This window comes from Mirounga angustirostris, unplaced genomic scaffold (genome assembly GCF_029215605.1).
Source record: "Mirounga angustirostris isolate CCGP_5_RB_7025 unplaced genomic scaffold, mMirAng1.0.hap1 SCAF_11, whole genome shotgun sequence".
In the NCBI taxonomy this organism is placed as follows: domain Eukaryota; kingdom Metazoa; phylum Chordata; class Mammalia; order Carnivora; family Phocidae; genus Mirounga; species Mirounga angustirostris.
In genome coordinates, this window is record NW_026991719.1 from 123,919,529 (window position 1) to 123,927,058 (window position 7,530).

Sequence of the window (7,530 nt, forward strand, 5' to 3'; positions counted from 1 at the left end):
GATGATAGATAGATAGATAGATAGATGATAGATAATTTTTTAATTGTCATGAAAGCAGCACCACTTGAAAACTCGATTAATTACTAATGTTCTTCATCATTTATCAAGTACTGGTTGTTGCTTATAATCTTTAAAGGGAATAAAATTAAAAGAATTAAGAAACAATTATGTCTGGAAAAAAAAAACCCTCCCCAAATCTAATCACCTTCTGGTAGAGATCTTCATGCTGAGGTGGCTGGGGAGAGAGAGGGGGAGAAGCGCCCACACACCACTGAAACTCTTGCAGTTGGTCTGCGGGGAAAATGAATGGTGACCTGCCAGCATGATGTGGGAGACAGCAATTCCTCATGTGGGCTCAGGAAGCAGGGCTGGGTAATGTTTTTCTGCCTGGTGAAGCAGAGCTATTGCTTGTGGGGATGGGGGCTGCCTGTGCCTCCCCACACCAGGGGGCCAAGAATGCCAAGGAGTCCCTGGGCTGCTAAGAAGCTGGGGACTCCCTCCCACACCTTCCTGACCTTTATTACTATGGAGAGGAAGAGGTTTGGCTTGGGGCAGTCAGGGAAGGGCAGAAATTATAGGACAAAAGCCTACCAGGAAGACAGCCAGTTTCAAGAGTTACCAGGTAAATGTGAGGTTCCACACTTGAGCCATTTCTCATTCTTCAGTATGCTGTGGGCATTAGCTAACTAACACACAGGCTGGCCACTGCTGCCCACCTTAACTGTCTCCTACTCTAGGACTGGGAAAAGAAGCTTGAGCCTTATTGTGGCTGACCTCCACCCTGGGAGAACTGCAAGGGCCTAAGACCCTATCTCCTAGGCAGCTATCCCAAAATGCCCATGCTGACATGGGGCCCTGAAGCTTGTTCCCTAAAGATGTGAAAATAGAGCATTTCTGGTTGTTAATCTCATGGCTGAAAGAGATGTTATGCCTTAGAGAAGTGTCCAATAATTTACATACAAGAACAAGTTCTCTTGCCTCCCAGGATGTATTCTTGCTTGGACACCATCTGTGCAGTGCCCACAGGAAAAGGGATCTTAGACACTGCTCAGACTGGTGTCCTAGCAAGAGAGCAACCTGAGAGGCAAGAGACCTTGCTCTCATGAGTATGCTTCAGGGCCACTAACTCACAAGACCTGTGCCTTGTTAGTATACAACACTTAGGCTTTCTTTGACCCTTCATTTCCTTGTCTCTGTGAGGTTGGATTATAACCATGGCTCTTAAGCTCTCTTATGCATCAGAATTCCCTGTAAGGCTTGTTAAAACAGATTACTGGGCCCACCACCTGTAGTTTCTGATTCACTAGGTCTGGTGTTTATATTATGTCCCTATGTGGTGCTGATGTTGCTGGTCTAAGGACCACATTGAGACCCATTGGACTACATGGTACCAAAATGTGTGTGGCCAGGTACAAAGCAGTATCCCATCTGTTTCCTTATCAGCTTCTGGAACAATCCCATGATCCAAGGAGTCTCTATTCCTTTTAGAGATGGGAAGCAAGCTCATGATGGTGCCCAGACTTGTCTAAAGTCCTACTGCCAGTGAATAGTAAAGCCAAGATGTGAAGACAGGCCTTCAGTTCCCAGACCCTGCTCTGCTTTTTCCACACTCAAAATCTAGGAGAATCCCTAGCTTATTTTCCAGCTGCCACATTTACCACTCCTATTTGTAGTGCTGTGAAAATGGCAAGAACCTTAATACCATATATAGTTTGTTACATGACAGGCACTGTTCTCAGAGCTATGTAAACATTATAGCATTTAATTTTCACCCTTCTGCTAGGAAGCTGATGGGCTATTATTATCTTCATTTTAAAGATGTGGAAACTGAGGCACAGGGCGGGCAGCTAACTTTTTCAGGGTCAAAGAGTAAAGAAGTACTGAAGCTGGGACTTACTCCTATGCAGTCTAACAGCTAGGTCTCTGATTTGAGCACTGCACCCCAGGGATAACGGTATTCCTAAAAGACTGCCTTGGGCCCCTGACCTGCAGAAAAGGGAGCTCAGGGAACAGGCTTAGGGACCTAAGAAACAGGAGTGACCCTGGGGTAGGTAGGGCCTCCCTACTATGAAATTTTCTGCAGTTTTTCACAGAGTGCCTGTCACAAGGTCTGTCTCATGGCTGGGGATCCCAATCTCTTCCCTGTATCATTGGCCCCAGCCCCCACATGACCAGGGCTCTCTGTCAAGGGGCCCAGCACACTCAGTGAGATGTGAGATATAGTAGTCAGGGCACGCACGTGGGCATGTGGGCCTGCCGGGCTGGCTGTAAAAGGCTTGATTACATAATGGCATTTAGAAAATGGCACTTGTCTTTTCTTCAAAGACCTTCAAGATGATGAATTGGGGCTTATTGAAATGGCCTTAAATCAAGGTTTCTGTGAACAACAGCTTGCTCAGACTCATGCAAAGTAGATTTCTCTTCAGAATGGCTGATACCAGTAGCTCCTTACTACTGGCCTCCTTCTGGGTTCAGGGGCTGGGTCAGGGACCAGAGTCATGGAAGATGAGAGCATGAACCAAAATAACCCCATATGATAGAGAGTAGGAAGTTTCTGTGTACCTATGGGGACTCTGAGGCCCCAAGAGAAGGGACCAACACAAAGTCACCTAGTAAGCCAGTCAGGCAACTATTTTCTGAGTCTTTAGGAACCTTCTAATGGCCATATTTCCCTAGAGTTACTCTGGGGTCTGCCTATGGCAGCATACTGCCTGGGGCTGCCATTTACTCCAATGGGCCACCTTTCTGGGTTCCTTTTCTTTTATTCTAAGATGGATCTGGGTGATATACAGGCTGTTATATTTATTCCCAAGCCCTGTGGACTCTGGAGCTACTGGTTTTTGTGATTTCAACTTGTGCACCCCCCTCTATGCATCACACTCAACCTATTCCCACCACCATCCTGAGAGTTTGGATGATGGCACCTGCATGGAAATGGCCCATCTCATCTCCTGCATTGATGGCTCAACATTTTCCCAATTGCATTGTCCACCTACAGGGTCTCACTGTTAGGTGCCAACTTGGAACTTTCATGAGCAGTCAAAGCTTGTCTTGGCAATCACTCCTGACCTTCTGTCCAGGGAGCAGCACTCTTTTGAAAGGCATTGGTGACCCTTCCAGCTTCTTAGTGCCTTAGTTTCCATATTTGCTAAGTTAGGATAACAGGATTCTCTGGCTTCTCTACATCACTGAGTGGTGAGAGGACTCTATGGCAGGAAGATGGGGGAAACATTCTGTACACTGAAAAGTGTTATGCAAGTACAACATCCATGACTATGGCTCTGCTGCTGGGCCCATCTCCATCTGGCTTTCTCCCTGGGCCATCTTTCTGGACATCCATAAGTAGAGGCTGCTGTGTGGCTGTCTGGTGACAGACCCCCATGGGATTTGAATTCAGCCTCCAAGGACTGGCAGCCATGGCACTATAAATATAAAACAAAACAAAAGACAACATAAAACAATATCAGAAAGAAAAAATATGACTTTGGAATTGACTGATGAGGTTTGACAACAAAATTTTAATATTTGTAAGGGGAGGAAAACTGCAAGCAGGGCTGTGCATAGACTGGGGCTGTGAGGACAGATGGGAAGAAATAGGAAACTGATCTTTTGTGTGCCTCCTGTACACAGAGGCTGGGGAGAGCAGTGATAGAAAAAACTCAGATAAGGTTCTTGGTTTTAAGGATCCCATGGTTCTGGAAACAGATGGATCTAGATATGATTGCATACTCTGTAGTAAGGATGAATGGTAAAGAAACACAGGAGGCTGTGGGAATCCAGAGGAAAAGCCCATAATCCAGACCCAGTAGCAACGTTGGGAAGGGAATGTGGAGACAGGGAAATCTTACAGAAGCTGATGCTTAAACTGGGAAAAGAAAAATGAGTAGTAGTATGCCATATAGAGAGAAAAAGTAAGTCTATCCCAAGCAGAAGGGACAGTGTAAGCAAAGGCACAGAGATGGGAAGGAAAACACAGGATCTGGGGGCAGCAAGTGCTCTGGTGAGGTTGAAACCTCAGATGGGAAGGAGACAGGCTGAGGTTGTCTGGGGCCAGGACCTTGAATACCAAGCTCAGGGCTTGAAATTGATTCCAGAAACAATGGAGAAGAAGGCATGATGGGGGCCTTAAGGAGGGAAAGGTCATGGTCTGACTTAATGCTTGCAGAAGATCCATCTTCCTGCAGTGAAAAGAGGACAAGAGAGCAATAAAAGTAGAAGTAAGGAGACCAGGGAGGAGGCAGTTGCCAAAGTCCAGGTGGAAAAGCCTTGAGAAGAAGTTCAAGGGTTCAGTTTTAGACAGGAGACATTTGAATTGCTGCTGGTACATCTATGTGGAAATGGGTACTAGACAGTTTGATATACAGGTCTGAAGTATGAACTAAAGATAAAGGCTTAAGTAGAGTAGAGAAGGAAAGGCCAACAAAGGAGACAATGAATATCCAGAGAGATGTGAGGGAAATCAGACAAGTTTATGATTTCCTTTTCCCAATGTTCCTGAAAGGTCAAGCAAGATTGGGCGCCTGGGTGGCTCAGTTGGTTAAGCGACTGGCTTTGGCTCAGGTCATGATCCCAGAGTCCTGGGATCGAGTCCTGCATTGGGCTCCCTGCTCAGTGGGGAGTCTGCTTCTCCCTCTGACCCTCCCCCCTCTCATGCTCTCTCTATCTCATTCTCTCTCTCAAGTAAATAAATAAAGTCTTAAAAAAAAGGTCAAGCAAGATGAGTATAGATCAGTGTCCAGTGGATTTAATAATGTGGGAATCATTGGTAATGTTCAAGCTCAGTGGAGTGAGAAGTGGAGCCTGTGGCCAGATTGGACAGGATGAAGGAATGAATGTGTGGGGTGAAGAAATGGTCTAAGCCACGTAGATAGTTTATTTTAAAACTGTGCTGAGAAGGGAGTAGAGACCTGAGCCTCTTTTGTTTCTGATGTGTGACTTTGGAGTATGGTGGCACCATATGTATGTGTAAAGCCTGAAAATGTCAGTTTGTGGATGAGCAGAGCTTTCTGTCTCCTCCAGCCAGTCCAGTAGGAAATGACTCTTCTTATCTTGGTGCTCCAAGAGCAGTGACTGTACTATTGTCTTAGGTGGATGGTGGCCTGAGGATGGAGGAAGAGCACTGGAGACAGACATCAGCAAAGCAAAGATCCAGAGGTAGGAAAGTTCACAATGAATTTAGGGGGTTGATGGAAAGCTGATATGACTGAAACACAGTGGGCTGGGGGTAGAATGGAAGGAAGTGTGGTTTGAGATGTGAGCAGGGGCTAGCCAGGTCATGGTGAGTATTGTAAGTTATGGTAAAGGCTTAGGGTTTTATTTGTTTATTTGAAATGCAGGGGAACCTATTAAAGGATTTTAAGCAAGGAAGTGACATGATGTAATTTATGTTTTTAATTGAAGTATAGTAAACACACAATGTTATATTATTTTCAGGTGTACAACATAGTGATTCCACAAGTCTATATATTATGCTATGCTCACCACAAGTGTAGCTACCATCTGTCACCATACAATACTATTTAATACCATTTACTGTATTCCCTATGCTGTACCTTTTATCCCCATGACTTATTCATTTCATAAATGGAAGCCTGATTGCTCTGGCTTTGCTGTAGAGAAAGGATTATACAAGGCAACCTAGAAGCAGGAAAATCATTCATTTATTCATTAAATAAATATTTACTGAATGATCACTCTATGACAGAATTGCTCTGTTGGGATAAAGTCATGAACAGTAAAGATCAGGTCCTTCCTTCCATGGAGGCATAATTCTACTGGGACAAACAGATAATAGTAAATAAATAAATAGCTGACATCACTTTAGGTGCTGATAAATATTATGGAGAAGTTAAAATAGGTTAATGAGGTAAAGAGTGACTGGGACTGAAGATCTATATCAAAGTGACTAGAGATGGCCTTTATGAGCAGCTAGTATTTACACTGAAAGTTGAATAATAAGGATCCAGGCACTCAAAGATTTTTAGTAAAAGTATTACAGATCTCTAGGCAGAGGAAAGAGCAAATGAATAGGCCCTGTGGTGAGAACAAGCTTGGTGTGTTTGAGGAGCAACAAGTAGACTAGAGTGGCTGGAAGGTATGAAGCAGGGTGGGGGAGAGTGTTAAGAGATTGATGTCAGAGAATGAGGTAGGCAGAAGCCAAATCAACAGGCCCTTTAAGCCATGTTTAGAGTTTGAATTTTATTTTTGGAACTACAAAAGCACAAGAGAGTTTTGCATAGAGAAATGAATGATCTGATTTTTATTTTAATAGGATCAAGACTATACTTTCAGGGATCATTTCTATAGTTTGTTATTTTAATAGGATCCTTCTGACTGTTGGATTATGGACAGATTGGAGAGAGAGCAGAGTAGAAGTATGGAGATCAGAAAGAAGTTATACTGCAATAATCCAGGGCAAGATGATGGTGGCTTGAGCCACACTGATGGCAGTAGAGGTAGTGGGAAGTGGTTGAATGTGGAATGTTGAAGATATTGCTTGTAGCACTGGTCAATGGATAGGATGTGTGTAGTGATGGAAAGAGAGGAGTCAAGTTTGAGAGAGGCCTGAGGAAATGGGTAGATAATGGTGCCCTTTATTGAGATGGGAAGAAATTTTGGGAGAAGTAGACTTGGTAATGTCAGGAGCTGGCTTATCGAGAATTGCATTTTGTATGTGTTGCATCTAAGATGACTACTATACATCCATATGGAGATGACAAGTAGGTAGCTTGATATGAGTCCAGTACTTAGGGGAGAGGTCACGAATGAATTTGGGAGTTGTTATTATCCAAATGGTATTGCAAACCAAGTGAACACCTAGTGAGGGAGTGTAGATGAGCTAGAGAAGGTCAAGGATGGAGCACTAGGGCACTTCAACATTCAGAGGTCAAGAAGAGGAAGAAGCTCTCGGAAAGGAGATTTGGAGGAAGGAGCTACAAGTGGGGTGAAAACTAGGTGAGTATAATTCTAGCTCTAATTCATGGAAAAGAATATTTTAAGAATAAAGGAGTGATTAATATGTCAAATGCTCTTGAAAGGTCTAGAACAATGAGGACAGCAATGATTATGTGCTTTAGCAAGATGTAGATCTTTGGTGATTGGATAAGAACCATTTCAGTGAAGTGGTTGATCAGAAGCTAATGGGACTGAGAGAATGTGAAACAAAGAAGAGGACCCAGAAAAACAGAACAAATTTCTCAGGTGTTTGGCTCTGTATGGGTTAAAAGAAAAGTGGTAATTGGAAGAGAATGAAGCTCAAGGTTTGTGTATTTTATTTTTATTTTTTTTAATTAGAAAAGATTTTTATTTATTTGAGAGAGGGAGAGAAAGAACACAAGCAGGGAGGAGGGGCAAAGGGAGAGGGAAAAGCAGCCCCCCCCCCCCCCCCACTGAGCAGGGAGCCCCGTGTGGGCCTCGATCCGAGGACCCTGGGATCATGACCTGAGATGAAGGTAGATGCTTAACTGACTGAGCCACACAGGCATCCAAGGTTTGGGTATTTTAGAGATGGAAGAGGGGGAGGAGCAAGAT

The 7,530-nt window shown here is 44.0% G+C and overlaps 1 pseudogene; it reads left to right on the forward strand.

Moving 5' to 3' along the window:
• Positions 1-6,275: 6,275 nt before the first annotated feature.
• Positions 6,276-6,401, forward strand: LOC123841236 (small nucleolar RNA U3; annotated as a pseudogene).
• The last annotated feature ends 1,129 nt before the right edge of the window (positions 6,402-7,530 follow it).